Below are 16,443 nucleotides of genomic sequence, written 5' to 3'. Positions count from 1 at the left end.
ATAAGACTGTGCGTGGCTCTATAGGGTCACGTGAGACTACGTGACCGTGCGTGCCACTATGTGTGATCGAATGACCGTGCTTGCTGTACGCTGAAATTCTGTGACCACCACAGTAACAATATAAAAAGTGGAGCGATATCACGATCCATTAAAAGATTTTAGATCGAACCTTGATAGCACCTCAAAAATAGTTTCGCGACAAATTTGCCGCCACCAGTGGCTGCGTAAAGTACCACAACGCCCAAAGATGAAGTCTTTTCTCTCTCTTTCTCTCGCTCTCTCTCTTTTCAGCGGTTTGCCATTTGGGTTCGCTATCAAGGAACACCCGGCCGGCTACTACTCTAAGATGTAGCTCCAGAATATTATCCTTGCGGTAGCATCGGGGAGATACGGCGGACTATTTCTGGACACCATCAGCAGATGGCCCAATGTTGCACGATTTATGCTTTCTCAGCCATCGCCGCTACACGAATCCTCGTTAAAAGAAGGTCTCTTGTTACCGCGTGACACACTCAGGACAATGGGGCTTCTCTCTGTGTATATACAGTATATATCTGTCGCGTAAGTAGATGCCGTTCCATGATGTATGTTGAGTGGGGTGGGGGAGAGGACAGCAAAGATATACTTAAACCCGGAATAGCCGTGTATACGTGAAAAAAAAAAGAATGCGATACAGATTATGAATCCACTCGAGGCAAGGCGTAAAATAAGAACAAGACACGTTACGCAACATGCACAAAATCATGTTCTACAACAAGGGTTATTTGTCAACATAATTTAACGCACGAGGTATTTTATTCATGTTATGAGACCAGCGCACATTTTCCTTAAAGGAGCTCGTAAAGCACTTTAATCACTGCCATTTTTTTGAACCAACCTGTTCGTAAGCTTATTAAAATGCACCACGCGAAGTAATTCTACCAACAGGTGCAGAAATATCGCGGAAATTGGTTTTGAAAATCGCGATCATGCGCAACGGTGGCAATACCCGGAACGAGTCGTCGAGCCGCTTGCGTCATTTTGACGGCGGAAAAGTGAAGCCGCTCATTGGTTTCGAAGAACATCGTCTGCTATTTTTCACTTGGAACCCCGCTGCAACGGTGGAAGAAGTTTCTTTTTGCTTTTTCTTTGGTTTATCAGATACAGTAAACGAAGAATGGTCTACAGGCACTGTTCAAGGTTAGGCCGTGAGATTGTAGAGGCCATCCTCATTGAACTCCCCGAGCGAAGTCAACCAAAAAGCAGTCAACCTCTCCCCGCTTGACCCTGCTTTCCCTAAAGCGACCTTCTGGAGTAGGTGGATTATGAAAATAAACTTCAGGTGCGAGTTGAACGCTGTTCTGTCCGTGTCTGTGTTTTGTATGCTGTTCGTTATCATGGTGACTGTTTCTTGCTGTGTTGTTGGTGGCAATACGTATAACACAGTGCAGCACTAAGCGCTGCTTCAGTTCACACCTCAAAATGATCGCTGCATCGCTATGACCACTAATTCCGTTCGCTATGTCACTATATCACTAATTCGCTATGATCACTAGTGCCCGTCACTTCGACTAGCAACATTGTTAGCCATTCAGTTAATTCCTTATTCAGCTGGAGGAGTGTTCTTGCCGATACGTTGTCAGATACAATCCAGTGAAATCTATCACTATAGGCCGTCGCCGGCACATCGTGACAACTTCGAGACAACTTACCAGTCATCGAGCTAAACGAGAATTGGCTGATGCAGACTACAAATGTGGACGACGCAGACACGCAAGTTTGAGTTCATCCGTGCCCGACAACGCCGGTTAAGTTTGCGTCCGCCGACATATCAGCGTGCACTGAAACATTACGTGACTAGCGCAAATTTTAGCTGACTATAAAATGCACATGTCGCTCGAAGAAAACTGCCAACGGCAAACTGTGACGAACCCTGCCATAATATTGCAAGCACCCAACTAACTAACCAACATGCCGCCTTGCTAAGCTAAATGGCTGCTAAATGTGTCTTTCGTTCGCTAAGACGACTTGGACCCATATAGAAAACCCTTGAATTTGAGTGGTTAAATAAAGACGTTATGTTCTTAATCGTGGCATATCATCCTAGGAAGCAGCATTTCCCCTGGTTTTCCTTGTTTCCAGAACATGAACTTCGAGAACGGGGGTTTCACGACCAGGAATATCGAGGTCCTCCCTTATTCATCCCTTGACAGGGAGAAAGCAGGGGGAAAGAAAACCAGCCATCACTGACCCGGATAGAAGCGCGGTCGCCGCTTTCAACTTTTATTACGTCATCAATGACGTTTTTTTCACTCTCCTCCTCGTTTGACCCGGAGGAGCGAGTCGAGTGGGAACACGAGCGGCGATGTTTCAGGTGTCTTTTTTTCTACGAAAAACATCGCGTACAGAGAAATTTTTTGTGTTAATCATCAAGTTAAGTTACCTGCTTTCACAACGCGTTCGGAACGGAAAATTTTTGAGATGGCTTTCAGCGCTCCTTTAAGCTCTGCAGCGCCCATTTACAAATTTCTATTAAAGAACGACGTGGGTTCGTCCTTCTCTTGCTCTACTTTTTCATTGCGGTGCTCCTCATGTTTGTACATTTAACGGCGAACGCTACGCGCAATTGCTGGCATTGCGAAACCACCCATGCTTGAAGTCGCCATCCATAACCTACCCGGTTAAGTAAATTTTCATGCTGGATTTAGAATGAATATTTATGAAATGCTCTTAGCTAACGGCTGCCCTGAATAGTGGCACCTTCCAGCGCACGTTGTTCGTAAACGTTGTTCCGTTTCTCTGGACTTGCCCGTTTACGATATGCCTTTGTTCACTGTAGCTCCTCCTTTTTTTTTTTCCTCCCCGTACCAACAAAATCCTCTCTCATTTTTCTTTAGTGCACGACTGGCCAGACAGAAAACTAAGTGCACGTATGTAAACCAATTCATTCGGTGAAGTTCGCCGTTTGAGGGCTCCCGCTCGCCTTTCGATGTCAAAGGAAATGTTCGCTATATGACGCTTATCTCTGTAGAAGGGTCCCGGATAGAGTAGAGAGGAGGACGCCGCTATGGGCTAGTTGAATCCAGCGTGTGCAAAACGATTGATGTGCAAAACGCGTTGAGAAAATTGAACAGAGGTCCGTCTGCTAACAAAATATAAAAGAAAGGACTACAGAACCTACGCAGTGGTTGAACTGAATTGAAATGCGAGAAAAAGAAGTGTGTGTGTGTGTGTGTGTGTGTGAGAGAGGGAGTGTGTAACAGAGTGTGTGAGAGAGAGGGTGTGTGTGAGAGAGTGTGTGTGAGAGAGAGGGAGTGTGTGAGAGAGTGTGTGAGAGAGAGAGGGAGTGTGTGAGAGAGTGTGTGTGTGTGTGTGTGAGAGAGAGAGAGGGGGGATTGAATGCGGTACCCGACGAGTTCTGCTACTTAGTGGTTAATAGCTGTTTAGCTAACAGCGGTACTATTTCACAGTGGTGGTAGTTTAGGCTTCCTGCGCGCCTTGTATGGCGCCATGCTGTTCGGGGGGATCATGCCTCCCGGACCAATTTCATAAGGGAATGTGTGGAAGTAGTACCTAGAATAAACACCAGGACGACACAGACGGTAGAGGAAAATTTGGGTCACCACACAGGCGCAAATAACGATTATCCTAACGGTATAGATTACACATATGTGTGTAGCCTCAGATTTTAGAAATACCTCAGTGCGACATCTTGTTATGGGAAAATTTATTTAACACTACGAAACATCAATTGACATGGTTGTGCTACAGTTATTTTAGTTATGTTGTTACGATACAGTGCAGTTAGGTACACAGTACACGTAAAATAGAACACAAGTACGTGCAAAAATATACGTATACGTCTACATATTAAGTAAAATCAATATCTAAAATTATCCTGGTGACCATGTACATGTAATAAATGGAAAGGAAGCAAGCGTCACAGTTCAGGGGGATGTGCCCCTTTACCCCCTTGCTCTCAGTTGAGCCCAATATAAAATACAAGTACAGAAATGCATGCACAATAAGTCTGCAGCATCTTAGAGTCAACCACATAATGGTATCACAGGCATGCGTTGATGAGTCTTTTTTCCTTTTTCTGTTTCCGCTTCGTGGAAGAAGCAGTTGCGCTATTAGGCGAATAGTTTACCCACTTTGTGCCTTAATGCATCTGGACGGGGGATGCTCGTAACGCTGTTGTTCGTCTCTGATGTTCAGAATGAAGAGTTGCGCGAAGGAATCTCATTAGCTGGAAGGCAGTTCAGATAGGCTCGGAGTACTTTAGCTGCATGCTAAGGGCGTGCGTGTGGCCTGTCTTGGGAATTCCGGTTTGTAAGAAGAAGGAAAGGAACGTTCGGGCCTAGTTTCGTGCAGCACTGACAAGAACCAGAATGAGCGGAGAAACGGGAGAAGGTCAAATAAATTAATATTCTTCTCTTTCAATCAATTAGTTTAGCAGTTAGTTCCCATCTAAGTCAGTTTAATTACCATCGTAGATCATGCGGAGGGAGGTGGGGCAGAAGAAAGAATAAAGTGATAGAAGATGTTGGACATCACACGGCCACACGTGAGCCAGACGGCGTATATGTCTTCGCTGAACATGGAGTGAAAATGATATAATGATGTATGTATGTGTAAAGGAGACATTGCAATCGTACGTTCTACGACCGACCCATAATGATTTCAGATTTAATGAGATAATGTAGCATACTACTTAAATACGACTTAAATACGCGTTTTCATATTTTTCACGAGATCGTAACACGGCGGCAGCTGTCGGGCGTTTTCTGTAAAGCGTGCTTTGCCTGCAGAGCATCGGTGTATAATGGAGAAGAATGCAGCTTGTCCGCTTCGATTTAACTTTTTGTTTTTGCGCTCCTATAATGCTTGTTTATGGGTTAAGGCGGAGATTTGTGCAAGTTGGTACATAACAACGTAAAAACACGGGGCACGAAGAAGAAAACAAGTGCACACACAGCGCTCTGTGTGTGCACTTGTTTCTTCTTCGTGTCCCGTCTCTGCGCGGTTTTTCGTAGTCTTGTTTATGAGACACGAATTTTATCACTGCGTCGCTGGCAGGCTCAATAAGGCTTCGATAATATCAAAATACAGCGGTGAACGCTTGAAAAGAACCAAACAGTCGATAAGTGCAACATGTTTATGAAACAATAATGCACTAAATTATAGCAGTTTTGGGGAGGAATTTTAGGCTGTTGGTAGTCCGTTTTGCTCGTTTTTTTTTTTTTTTTTGCACTCTACGTTTTTTTCTATTTTTCTCATCATTCAGCTTGTCCACCTGCGTACCTGAGTTTATGCCTTTTTATCTACAGATGCCTATCTTCTACAGAACTCGAATATTCAAGTACGCGTCACTGAAAATATAATTTGTCTTATATATTTTTTTTTTCATCACTGAGACAAACACGCGCACAAGTTTTATCTGGACGCCCGCAGGACTCAAATCGTCCGCTGGACGCGACTACGTCAATTCAAATTCATGTTTATTCAGGTTGTTATGGTGTATAATAAACGACATATTATGCAGTACCAACATATTGTACCGCAATTGTTGTGGTGAATCACCTCATCCCATCGTCAGTCATGTAGTTGTTGTTGACACATTGCTCATAAATTTCATCAGATGTGTAGTCTATGTGTAGATCTTCATACATTCGTATAAGGGTAAGCATTGAAAACAACTTGTTGAAATAAATTGCTGAGCTATAGTGCGTAATATATATATGTAACACCTGTAGTGAGGGCGCGTGGTTGCGATAAGGGAGAACTTCGTTGTAGCGGCATTGAAATAACGAGGTTATTTCAACAAGAAAAAGACAGACAGAGGAAAAGAACACGTTGCGAGAAGCTTTGGTGAGTGCTTGACGACATAGCGAATTTTAGGACATCGGAAGGTATTCTCGATAACGGCTCCGGAATGGGAGAAATTCGATGAAATGCCCATCCTCCAGAGAAAAGACGCACTCCACTCTTTTCGGTTGGCTGTGTTGTAGTTTCGCGATGCATATTGCAATTCATACAAACGACGAGGCTCGCGTGAAATGTGAAGATGCTATATAATCATCCGGAAAGCACAATGCTAGAGTTCTGAATAGGTTTAGAAAAAAAAAGTGTTTCAGGGTTTCTAGTTTGTGACTTGGAAAATAAAATTTGCGACCTTTTCGTACCGTAGTCGTGGCCGCTGAAACCCAGATGTACAACACGTTGATACACCATATACAATACGAACTGCAAACGTTAGAGCAAAAAAATCACGCGAGAAACACAATATGTTTCCAGTGGAATGTTAGAAAAATAACTTCGAAAACTAGGTGGTGATGTTCTCATTTATTCTGTTTCCATTCCGTTGCAAAGCGTCGAGTTTTGTGTAATTTCCCTTTCTTTTCTTAATAACGCGTCCTGGAGTAGCCAGTTCCGAGTGGCTCGAGGCTAACATCTCTATTTTTTTCTTTTAAAAATCAATCAATCAATCAACTTCGAAAACACAGCTGCCCATGAGAAGCCTTTCTGAGAAGTCTTTGTCCGGAACTTTGTTATTATACAACAGATATTATGTTTCTTTTCCTTAGGGTAACAAAGGACACTCAGCTGCCACCACATTTATCAAGCAGTGTCTCGAGGGAAACTGGATGGCCCCCAAATGGAACAGAACTGGCTCGAAGAGGATATAAGGAGGTATTTTATTGTGGAAATATTGTGGAAGACCTTCTGCTTTCAAAATGATTTTGAAACTGCTGACTCTGTGGTGTTCATTGTGCACGGTCGATTAAGCCATGTCTTCGCCGGTTCCTCAGTTTTATAAAACGACAAACAATTCGTCTCAGTCCCTCTTGGCAGCGAACTTTTGTGTCTAGGGACAGGGAGGCTTGAACTCTTCTTGCACGCTCTACCGTTATTTTTTAAATTTATTTCGTCTTTTTATTTTCTATTGCTTTTGGCTGCGGTCTCTGCTTCCTTGCCGAAGAAGCCAAGTTCCCTCCCCGGTCGTGGGTGTCAGCCATATGACTAATATACATATATTTCTTAATTGATTGCCTAATACTAATTAATTGCTATCTATTGCTTAATACGGAGGTATCGAGCTGTTACCGACAACTTCCAACTCATAATTGCTCAAACAACGTCTGTGCTCTTAATTGAACGTTCTCTGCGGGCTGTACAACGCGGATTCGTCGGTATAACATCACCAGGCCCTGTTTTGCACGAGTGCACTCAGCGTTTCCGCCGAATATCATCTTGCAACGGTTGACAATCCCAGTTTAACTAGAGTGTACCATTCTTCAAGTGTAGCATATGAGAGAGGAGGACGGGTGGAACGTTTGCTATGTGGGCTATGTGTGTGGGGAATGTTTGCCCCGCCAACTCGTTTACAAGTTTCGTTCAAAAATCGGCCAGAGTTCCACAATTTCACGTGGACTATGGAGACACCTATACATTGTGGATTGGATTGGATTTGAATTACAAACCCTATTGTTAGGCGAAGCGGGACGAACTGAGTATGGGTGTTTAATGCTTGGAAGATCCGGGAAGAATGAGACCGCGATCAAAGCTGATGAAGGCGAATATGATGACATGGTGGTGATGATGAGGCACGGTTCGAGCATGAACTGGTTTAAATGTCACAATATGGAGATCATAGCCTCATAAACGGGTGACATATCCCCGAAGGACGTTTCTTTTTGCACATTGTTTCGCGATATTTTCCTCGGCAAGCACTGCCTTCTTCGAAAAGCCAGTAGTGTGTTTATTAATTGTTATTATTATATTAATTATATTAATTTATAATTATATATATTATTAATTTATAGTTCGTTACGCCTTCGAGCACTATTCTTTTTCCTTTCCTTTTCTCTCTTTTTTATATACTTTTTTTTTTTTTTTTGCTGCCGCACATTACATAATAGTTAACATATGCCCTCTTGCGCAAGATGATCCAAGTTGCTGGCCTGTAGAGCGCGCGAGTCTTTGGTGTCACAATGGTTTCCCCGAGGATGAATATTTGAGCGTCGAGCCGGATTATTTGAACTCTAGTGGCAGCCGACTTCATTTACAGCGCGGATGGTGAGCCGACGTAAACCCATAAGGCACACGCACCTCTCACGTCTTTCTCTCTCTCTCTCTTTTGCACCGGAACTCAAAGGCTTTTAAAGTGCGCATCCCCTGAGATATGTTTCCTTGATTGATCACCTATTGCAACGCTTTCAATGCTGCTGTGACTGTTTTTGTGGAACTACCACTCATGTCGAACTCAAGCTTATATCGAACTTTTCCCTGGTTCCGCTGACCTCGATATAAGGAGACTTTACTCTAGAAGAAAAAAAAAAAGCGAAAAACAAGGGGACCCCAGCAATCACATTGATGGCACAGTAAATCCCTGAGTCTTGCAAATGCGTAGATCCCTGAGTCTTGCGTGAATCACGTCGCGTGGGACCTTATTCTGCATCGCCCAGCTTACAATTCGGTCTCCTTTATTATTTTTATTAGTTCTCTGCGAGCTTTAACGATTTCAATAACACCTTTGACCAACACATAAATAATACAGTATTTCCATTGTACACAAAAGGGGGGATATATTTATTACAACAAAGGGAAAAAAGGAGGAAAAGCTTCTGCTTTTATACTCGCATCTGAGACGACGCTACCCCGTAATTAAAATCGCTAAAATCCCCCAGTGCCGATTGTTTTAGCGATTTTAATGATGAACTGCCGAACCGCCCAATGTTTAACCCTCTCTGATTACTCTGTAGACGTCCTGAATGCTGAGTGACTTCGTTACGCACCTTCGCAATTAGTCGAGACGTCGATTACCATAGCACCTCCTCAAAGACCGCATAATTACGTCGCTGATGAATAACGATTGGGAAGCATTCGTAAATCAATCCACGCAGGGAATAAGAGAACGCAGACATCTTCCCTTCTATCCTGGCTCCCCTGCTTTGTTTGTTTGTTCTTAATCGCACACACGATTAAGGAACGCGTTAGTGGCGCCATCTCAGCACTTCTTCGCAGTGTTTGTGCGGCTGGGATCTTCGAACACCGAAGCTCTTTCGCAGTCGCCTTGATTAACTCCAGTAAATAACTTGGCACACTGAACGGGAGAGAAGAAACGTGGGAAGAACACCATATGGAAGGCTTACTGCGCAATACACATGCTTTTTGTGTGTGTGGGTGTGTATCGTTTCAGAAAATGCTGTAAATAAGGGGTACTAGCAATACCTCTTTCTCTCCTTCTACCACACAGTTCTCTCCATCAGAGAGGGGACGTTCTTCTACTCTTTGAGATTTGATACGCGAAAGCGAAGAAGGGTGGTGATGATGAGGTAACGAATAAAATGGGGATGTAAATCGCGACAGAGTCGCCAAAGCGAAGAGACTGTGTTGAAGCCGAGTATTCTTATAGATGTGTACGTCGTCATAGAGAGGTTGTACTGGGTGCACTATCTGAGTCGGCTCGCTCACCCCCAGTGCCCACCCAAGCAGCACAATGTACTGAAAGTCGAGTGCAATAGGGGTGGACGGTATGTGTCTTATCGATGTCCCTTAGTTTCATGAGTCTGTTCAAGGCCATTCACCTACCCGACCTCCCCTATTGCACCCGACTTTCAGTACATTTTGCTGCTTGGGCACCCTTTGCACGAGATATTCGTAAGCGGAAACGTAGCACAGACTTACGGTGCACTCGTGAAGCAACGTTGAACGTCAAGCAACGTCAAACATTCCTCCTTTCACGTCGGCGCCATCAACCCCAGAGGGTAAAGGGAAAAAGGATAATGTCCCCGGATTGGCGTAAACGAAAACAACGAATAAAGGGGGAAGAAGGCTTGAAGAAGCAGGTGGATTCCTCGGCAATCCTTTTTCTCTTCCATCTTGAGGACGACGCGAGCGCCTCTAGAGGTAAGTATGAAATGTATTCGACTTAGTCAGTCGACAGTCTTCGATTGGCAACCACGAGTCGCACTAGAGCGCTTGATGCGCGCGCTCTGATCTTCGATTGGTGAAAACGGAGTTGTTTCTTTCTTCCACCTTCTTTCTTCCTCTAGTTCGGAGCGTTCTGGCTTCGAGCATTGGTACAGTGCTGGACAAAAGATTATAGAATATGCTCCGGCCCATTCCTTCCTCAGAGTGACTCGCTAGCAGCGAATGGGGCCGTACAAACTTACAGACATGTGCTTATGTGTTCGGTACCATTCGCTGCTAGCGTGTCACTCTTGAGGAAACAATGCGCCGGAGGAAACAATGAGCGTCTTCCGTAAACTTTTGCCCAGCACACACGTCGCCACTCGACGACAACATTAGTCAGCTCAGTCGAGCTACATGCCACCCTGCTGTTCCAATGCCAACCCTGTTTCTAGGTGGAACTGAGCGCGACCTAGCAATCGCCTTTCTCAATGAACCTTTCCTTTTTTTTTCGTTTTTCACCTATCACCATTGTAGTTCGCGTAGATTACGTTGTGGTGGATTTGAGCAAACCCGCAATGCGCTTCCTGATTATGGCAAGAAAACGTTAGTTGATCTCGACAGTATGTCCAATTCAGTTCTATGAATTCAATTTCCTTTCTGTACATGCCAAACGATTGCTCAAAATAGATACCGTTTTCCCCATAATTTTCGGACAAATAAATTACTGAACATACTTTCGTGACACCTTCGGTGGAACACCCTGTACAAGTCCTTCTTCAGAATCCATCAAAAAGGTGTCTTCCTCTGCTCGTGGAATAGCCGGCCTTCTCCACCAGTTCCACATTCTTCTTTCTTTTTTTCTCATGCTAACTCAACAAACTACCTTCGTTTCTTATTCCTTTTCTTCTTTTATTGCATAACTAATGAGGGTAGATCGCAAATATGAGAAAGACTAGCACGAATCCTCGAACTAATGGGGTCTTGTTTTTAAGTGCATGTACAAAACACGGGTCAACTTCTCTTCATTATTTTGACATGGGTTTCGAAGCTGCTCAAGAAGCCCGAACGTGTTTCAAGGCTTGAAGCACTGCCGTCACTAATGGGATGGAATGAACAGCAAGTTACATTTTTTCTATTTTATTTTTTTTATATTTTCATTGTGACGTTTGCTTGACAATGAGTATTTAACATGATGCTGGTGTTTTGCCAACAACTTTACCTTCTACAAGCCCGCTGTCCTTGTTTTGACAATTTTGATAAAGGTATAAATTTTCGCCAGGACTTAATTTTCGAGAATTTCGCGATCGAACTTTTTTTCGCGAAATTAAGGTTCCGCGAAATATAGGTAGCGGGGATAAAAAAGTATGGGCGCTCGGAATTCGCGATTGTATGAGCGCGGATACGAGTTTATTTTCACAAAGTTGTTCTTGTCAAAAGTTTCTGTAATTGAAACGCCACTTCAACAACGGTAGTTTGTTCGCGCAGTGTATCGCTTGGCTTGCAGATACCTGTTTTCACAAAATGAGCACGTGTATCGTTGTTACGCGATTCGAGTTCGCAGCAAGCTTACGTAAGCCAGCCCGCAATTTCCGCTACCAAACGAATTCGCGAAATTAAGGTCACGCGAAAAATTCCAGAAGCGGACTGGCGCACGAATTCGCGAATTAGTAAGACCGCGAAATTAACCACTTTTACAGTACTTAAAAAATATATCACGATATTTTTGCGCTCTTGTCATTCTGTCTGCAGCTTACCACAGCTAAGAAAAAGCATGAAACTTAGAAGACAACATACCAAGACGTTATTCCGGTTGCTTCTTAAATAACCACAATCATTCGATTAATAATAGGTATATATCTCTTCTGCGTGTGTTTACAAGTTGATGTAAATGTGGTCTGCTGGTACGTGCGGGTTTTCTGCTCTGCGCTTTGATGTAAAAAGCTTCACAAATATAACGGGCATTATTTTCGAACCGCTATAATAATGCGTCTCAATGTGCGTCATGTAGTAGCTTGCGTGTCAAATTTCCGGACTCCAAAGCGTCAAAATTACATCATTATAAGGCTCGTGACCAGCTTAATCGCAGATCACAAATTCGTTTCTTGAGTTAATGAACAAACTTGAGCTTCTGTTACAAGACCACTTGAATAAAAGCGCGTTTCTAAGGCCGTCGTTCAATTTTTCTTTTGCCCGTGCGTTCAACCATCCGCGGTTTAATTTTAATTTTAGCCTCGAGAGCGTCTCCCACGGCCAACAAAAGGAGGATTCACAACGCTTAGTTGTTCTCTGTCTCTCTCTCTAGTAAAACTCTCACTAAAGTTCTGGTATTAGAAGTCGAGGGCATCGTATCCGTGGCTACTTCAAAAATGTTTGGTAATTCAATACTTTTTTAACGAGAAAAAAGTCTGAAGAATAAAAAATACTGTATAATTTGTGTAGATGGGTAGAAATCCAGCGAACCGGTAGAGATGTAGGAAGGGAGTTGCCTCAGGACAGAAGCCGCCGATATTTCGAACAGAGACTGTTCTTCTTCTGGGCGAAGAAGAACAGTGCCCAGAAGAACAGTCTCTGTTCGAAATATCGGCGGCTTCTGTCCTGAGGCAACTCCCTTCCTGTATAATTTGTGGGCATTCGCCTCAGGTTATCAGGTGCATGACTTGCGTGATGGGCGGAGACGCCCCTGTTTCTGGGTTCATGAGCGTACGCTATTTAAGCAACGGCAGAGAGCAGTCGGGGCATCTTTTGGGTCGGGAGGCTAAGGGGCACAGCAGGATCTGCCGGTGTTCTCAAGATGTAAACAAATAAACCTTGTTCTTCGTTCAGTAGCTGCTGTGTTCGTGTTCTTCGGGGATACGGCGGGTCGAATTCGGAACCACCCTGGGTTTGCGGGCCGCGGTTCCTACAAATTGCAAGAACGGAACGAACGATATTGAAACGAGGTACCCGCGATGGACTTGCATAAGAGTCCTAATGCAGCGGTAGCTGCGCTGATGAGCTGCTCGCAAGCGCGAGAGCTGCTCCATTGAGTGCTCGAGTACAAACGCAGTGCGGTTCCACAACCTCCCTCACTAATTCCGACATTGAAACAGCGTGCCGCAGGAGCCACTTATCGTCACCAATCAACGTACGCGGGGAGGGGGGGGGGGGATATACGTTTATATATGATAGCGCTCCGTCGCCCTTTCATTTCTAGCCACATGTTACTCAGTATAAAGAGTGCTTTCGGTTTTGATGTGTCTTTCGGTATTTTCTTTCTTTCATTTATTCTTTCTTTCATTTATTTACGAAAATCAAGAAAAATCGTAGCTGTCACACGGCTGCACTGTTGACTCATTAACTGCGCGGTACCTCGTTAAAGTACATTGACGATGAAAACGTTCGGCATGTGCAATATATTGGTAAGTGTGCCAACGTTTCGCTAATGAAGGGCTGGCACACTCGCAGCAACCGGAACTCCCCTCCGAATGCGTTAGCGAGAGTACAACTGGTAGCCCCCCCCCCCCCTCACCGCCCCCTGACTCGCTCGTCGTAGCAACCTGACAGAGCTCTGACACGAAGCAATGTGGGACGACTTGCGACAGGACATGGGTTGCACTTGCACAAGGCAGATCAGGTGTATTTCCGCAGCTCAATAAAAAAAAAAGAGCTTCATATTTAGTTAATCCGAAACCACAGAATACGCGACCGCAAATTAAAATTGGCAGTAATGTGTTAGTGAGACCAAATTCAAACGCGATATGAAGGGTTTAGTGTCAGGATTTTAGTTGCTGGTAACCGCCACGTTTTCCTTCTTGACAGAAACATCCTTCCCTGGTGTCTTCGCGTCGGTTTGGAACTAACAGCTACAACTTTATTTGATATTGATGATGATGATTGGGGAGTTCATTGCCAGGGAACAATACCTTGCCCCATCTGCAGCTATAAAGCTGTTGTAACTAAGAATAATCGGAGCCCGGTGAGCAAGCATTGCGCTTGTCCCATCTTACAGTTTGCAGTGGACACACTATGCGGTAAATAGATATATGAACTTTGTAAACTGTAGTATTCTCTCAGACATTCGTTCGTAGGCAGTACTTCACGGCATTGCGAGTTAACCATGTTTCATTTTTCCGCATTTTTGGTGGATTTCAACAGATTTGTGCGGCGTCTCCTTCAGTTTCACACCAAAACGGGAGAACCTCTTCTCACGGCATAAATCAACATCGACTTCTGCGCGTGCATTCGTCAACAGTATCCGACAGATTAGAAAACAAAAACAGTTGTCTCATTCGGATGTTGTCTAAATTCTAACGTTACACGAGGTGTGATCTAAAGAAGTTAAAGAGAGCAAGCAAGCTAGTTGATGTGACTTATCCTTAAAATAGTTAGGGCGGCACAAACAGGACTCATGCGAGCCGTATCGTCTGTTTGTACCGTTCTGCAGATCTGACGTTATGGATCCAAAGACCTTCCCGAAAGTCGACAGCTCGTCTTCAAAATTCGAACGTTGTTGTAGCTCGTCAGAAATATTCGTGTCGTCCCTGCAGATGTGAACGACTGTTAAAAACGCCTCATCCACCGCAACGTTACGAACAAACTATTCATGCAAGGAGGGAGAGCGAAGAAGAATGGATGAAAAAGAATGCTGTTTTCTTTCTTTGCTTTCTTGAATGCTAGGAGGCGCAACGTAACAAGCTTCAATGCGGATAAGCAAACTAACAGACTAACAAAGCAGAAGCAAACTAACAGAAGCAAACTAAGCAGACGACGTAAGTGAAAAATGTTATAATGAAATTAACAACTTTTCCAAGGTGCTACAGAACCTTCAACATTAACGGAGTCCAGTACAAGTTTCCGATGCCAGTTTCTATTGACACATTGTAAGCTCTGTTGACTCTTCGTGCTCAGACAAAAGAAGGAAGAGAAATAAAAGGAATAAGTGGTACGAAAAGGACCCGAATCACTCCCGTCTTCGAAACATCTTTTGCAAGATCGTTACACAAACAGAGGCAGGAGCACTCACACTGATCCCTTAATCCTCTGAGAGATGTATAAGCCTCGGGTCGCTTAGGGAAGAGCGTGTTTAAGATTTTCGACGATTTCGCGAATCTCTGAAAGCCCAGATGCATTACGAACTCGCTTCTTGCAAGTACTGCAAGTCCTGGTAGGTACGTTATTTTGCTCAGGGTATTGCTTCACATGCCATAAGTGGAAAAGATAGACAATGTTATTTTCTTTTGTGTTCGTCGTATATTTATTTGGGTTCTCCTTCTACTCCTTATGTTTCATTTTGTGCGTTTATTTTATGTCTCTGCGTTATGCTACTATATCTCCTGTACTACAGAGGAATGTGACTCATAAAACGGAACTTGTACGAACGACGATATTATTTTAGATGCTTCTCCCTATAGTAACACACACTTGATGTCTTTGTAGAGTGTGCACGTGCTTTGTGCAGCCGACGTTTTATGATGATCGACAGATTTTTACGAATATTTTTAGATTCCTTCATTGCTCATAAGAATAATAAGACATATAGGACACGTAGCCAACGTATAAGACCATAATAGTGAGACAAGACCACAAGCTTACCACTCACAACACTACGAAAACGCACAAGAAGCATTCTCATTTGGCTGGAACCCAAGGAAGCTGTCTTCGATGATATCGATCCCGTCATAACTTACATGTAGCTTATTACACATTACCATTTTCTAGTACAATAGTAAACTCAAGTGGTACTACTGGGAAATTTATCACTTTGGTGTACACACCAGCTCCCGTGGTATAGTGGTTAAGATGATCGCTTTCCCCGCCGAGACTGGGAGGTGACACGAGTCCGAATCCTGACACCGGCTGTGCTGTCTAAAGTTTTCCCTGGGTTTTCCGATGACTTTCCAGATGAATATCGGCATGGCTCCCCCTGAAGTCGGCCACGGACGTGTACTAACCCGCCTGTCCCCCCATTCCTTGCTGCTGTCCTTTCTCCGTCTGTTCATGTCTGTACGCCGCTCACAGCTACAGTTGCTTCGCGGCGCTAACATACAATTTAAAAACTTTGATGTGCACACACCCAGCTGCACTCATCTTCTTCCTCGGCTGGCCAAACTGGGTTATTAAGTCCTTAAAAAAATATCCTATGGAAATTTCAATATCATTGATCGCGAATACATACGTGGTGGCATTACTCTTTTTTCGGCCACTAAGAAGACGACTTCACGAAGCAATCATCCCGCCTTTGATGTAGAAGACCTGACGGATGATTAATGTCCTTTTTTTTACGTTAGGCAATATTTTATCGTGGACATATATACACCTTCATCTCGATCATTATTAGGATGCCTCAATATTAGCCACCTCTGCATACACAGAGGGAGCTAGTATTCACGCACCCTAATAATTATCATCTTCGTTCTCGTCATCGGGAATGCTGAGAGCACGAGTGAACCAGAACGTGACATCGCGACGATCACCCATTCAACTGAATTCGAGGGAAGAGCGGCCAGCAGCTCACCACCGTTTTCGGCCATCCAACGATGGATTCAGATAATTCAGCTCAAGACGGGA

At 43.9% G+C, this 16,443-nt stretch overlaps 1 long non-coding RNA gene across 2 annotated transcripts in view; it reads left to right on the top strand.

Moving 5' to 3' along the window:
* LOC135392706 (uncharacterized) overlaps positions 1–16,443 on the top strand; it is a 223,261-nt gene that overhangs the window by 51,456 nt on the left and 155,362 nt on the right. Inside the window, exon 2 of one of the 2 annotated variants that reach the window (XR_010422193.1) lies at positions 6,567–6,672. This is a non-coding gene — a long non-coding RNA (uncharacterized LOC135392706). Of the gene's footprint in view, positions 1–6,566; positions 6,814–16,443 lie in introns of those variants that run through there. The other variant, XR_010422194.1, reaches the window with a different exon arrangement.

The sequence above is a fragment of the Ornithodoros turicata genome, chromosome 4 (assembly GCF_037126465.1).
Source record: "Ornithodoros turicata isolate Travis chromosome 4, ASM3712646v1, whole genome shotgun sequence".
Classification (NCBI taxonomy): Eukaryota; Metazoa; Arthropoda; class Arachnida; order Ixodida; family Argasidae; genus Ornithodoros; species Ornithodoros turicata.
Note: the sequence above shows the minus strand (reverse complement) of the source record. Positions and strands in the feature narration are given on the sequence as shown.